Source organism: Pinus tabuliformis, chromosome 7, assembly GCF_031772625.1.
Source record: "Pinus tabuliformis cultivar Carrire ecotype Pingquan chromosome 7, CPIR1, whole genome shotgun sequence".
Taxonomy (NCBI): domain Eukaryota; kingdom Viridiplantae; phylum Streptophyta; class Pinopsida; order Pinales; family Pinaceae; genus Pinus; species Pinus tabuliformis.
In genome coordinates, this window is record NC_142293.1 from 837,603,036 (window position 1) to 837,605,914 (window position 2,879).

Sequence of the window (2,879 nt, forward strand, 5' to 3'; positions counted from 1 at the left end):
GAAGCGAATCGAATTTGATTGGAGTTCTTGCTAATATTCAGAAGAATTATTATCATTCTTATCGAGTCTCGTCATTAAGTCTTTTTTCATTCTACTTTCACTTATTTTTACTGTAGTCTTGTGAAAGTTGTGTTTAGCTGCATACCATCTGCATGGTATTTTTGGTTCAACAAGTTTGATTGAACGGTCTTGTCAAAGTCATTAATCAGAAACAGGGGCATCCATCTCTGAAATTCTTGAAGAATGTGGCATGGAAATCATTTGGCCTTCTTTGGCTAGAGCAACACGCATCAAGATATTACCACCAATGTTCAACCAAGTTTTCGGAATGGGGAGATGCAAGAACATGGAGACGCACAAGGGGGACGTGTGGGAGCACTCCCAAATTTTAAGAAAATTCAGGGGGGATGGGGGGACGTTGGGGTGTGTGTGTGTGTGTCTCTCTCTCTCTCTCTCTCTCTATATATATATATATATATATATATTTATATATGTTATAAACATGATTCAAATTCAAATGCAATAATAAAATGCATCGATTTAAATTCATCATTCTTTATTCTAGAATCTGATTAGTACTCAGCCAAATAGTAGATATTAAAGTCTGAAGAATGGAATAGTAATGGAAATTACTCAAACTCAAAAATAGTAAAAAGTAAGAGAGTCAAAGACTTGGTCTAAGGTCATCAGTTTCTAGAGGCAAGACTCAAAAATTAAAACTAAAAATGAACAATGGACAATGAACCAATGTTATTAGAATCGTACTGGTGATTGAACTGACCGACCCCAAAATTGGGAACTGGGAAAAAAAATAGACCAAAAAACCAATTAACTGAAAAATACATAAAGATTCAAATTTTGAAAGGAAAAAAAGTAATATTTATGTGCATCCATATGAATCCAAATCATTATACAAACATATGTGAAGTTTCTCATATATATAGCACCTAGTGTGGAAAAGCATATAACCAAGATAACACAGAGTGGAATCCATATTCGAAGCAAAAATACATCAACAAAGAGGCTCTAGATGGCCTTTATCGTCCAAAAAAATTCATGCTGCAACAAATGCCTACATATTGTCAAAACCATTACATGTATTGGGATCCTCAACAATATCACCCTCTAAGCATTAAAATAAGATAGAAAAAACTTAACATGTCAAGTCGTTATTTGTTTGAGTGATAGGTATAATTTTACGAGGGCCATGACAAAGGATTTCAATAATTTCCTTTTGAAAAACATTTAGTATGATGATGGGTGTTGGAGGTGGTCGTGCTGCAAGTTTGCATGGTTTTTTCACTTTATTATAGTCACAATTTTTTTCCTGCAATTTCTTTATATAGATAATTTTATTGATATATTATCTTACTTATGTGCTTTTACCTATATTGAAAATTTAACTTTAAGTTCGTATACAATGTCTGCTAAAACAATGCTATTAATAACTACACAGAAGACAGATGAGTTCGTGCTGAAACTTGGCCCTCGTGATTCCCAAAATGGTGTTTTATTTCACACTTCCTTACCCCAGACATCCTTGTAATTACTTTAGGTGGATATTTTGTTTTTCCAAGGTTGCTGGCGACATTATTGTTGAATGCCTTTTAAAGACAATTTGCTATGTTATTTGTGAAAATGCACTCTGTTAGAAGAACAGCCATTGTTCTAAATTTAAGATACCAAGACGTGTAAATCTTATTGCAGAGGCATATCAAACCTGTCCACTCAGTTTGCTGGGATGCAACTGGTGATTTCTTAGCATCTGTGAGTGAGGATTCAGTAAGGGTTTGGTCGTTAGCCTCTCGTGGAGAATGCATTCATGAACTCAGCTGTAATGGTAACAAGTTCCATTCTTGTGTCTTCCATCCAAAATACTCGTCACTCTTGGTCATTGGCTGTTACCAGGTAAGCTAACAATGCACTCTTTCAGTGTAGAGATTTTTCTTGTTGACAGACATTATTGTGCGTCAAAAGAGATACACAATATGTGCTGATTTGTTCTGTTTGTTGCAGTCTTTGGAATTATGGAATATGGCAGAGAACAAAAGCATGACTCTTCCTGCTCATGAAGGTCTCATTGCAGGGTTAGCTCAGTCTCCTGCAACTGGAATGGTTGCATCTGCAAGTCATGACAAATGCGTGAAGCTATGGAAATAATATGATAGTAGCATACAGATTTGGTACTCAAGGTTGGTGAAAAATTTAAATACCTTTGTAAATGAGAGATAGTACTGAACACAGTAAGATGATTTGCCTCCACAGATATATGAAAATGAATCAGGCTACAGGAATAGCAGTTCGTGGCCCTTTCCTTTGAATGAATTTTAGGTGATTTATAGAGTTTGTAAAGGGATGTACTGTATTTCTGGTAGTCTTAAAGCTGGCCATTATTAATGCCTGGGCTTCTCATATATTATAAATTATAATATACTCTAGTGCTATGTCAACCACAGTTGTTCTGAAGGTTATCTGAATATCTTTCTTCAGAATTTCAAGAGAAAAAGGGGAAACTCTGTTTATGCTCACTCAAATAAATTGAAGCTTAAACATTCATCCTCTATGCCTTATTTATAGGAGATCCTGTCTCGTACAACTTTACGAAGATCTGAACACTTACAAGGAAGTTGAGGGTTACCCTAAGGCCTATTTTTTCCTTCCGGTTGTCACATTTGTACAATAGATACTTCAATATTAAAATTTCCATATACAGGGTATGGTTGTGGAAGGCATAAAGTCTAATCTGTTTTTGTAATTAGCTAGTAATTGGTAAAACTCTTCCATTAGCAAATGTGTTCCGAAAGTGTCCTGGATTTGTTTTTTTATGCACTCAAGTTGAAGTTACCTAAGTTTCATAGCTTCATTAAATTCATTATCAA

The 2,879-nt window shown here is 35.0% G+C and overlaps 1 long non-coding RNA gene across 1 annotated transcript; it reads left to right on the forward strand.

The window, feature by feature from the left end:
- The first annotated feature begins 1,698 nt into the window (after positions 1-1,698).
- On the forward strand, positions 1,699-2,091 carry LOC149250231 (uncharacterized). The gene is made up of 2 exons (XR_016266815.1): positions 1,699-1,908; positions 2,017-2,091. It is a non-coding gene; the product is annotated as an uncharacterized LOC149250231 (long non-coding RNA).
- The last annotated feature ends 788 nt before the right edge of the window (positions 2,092-2,879 follow it).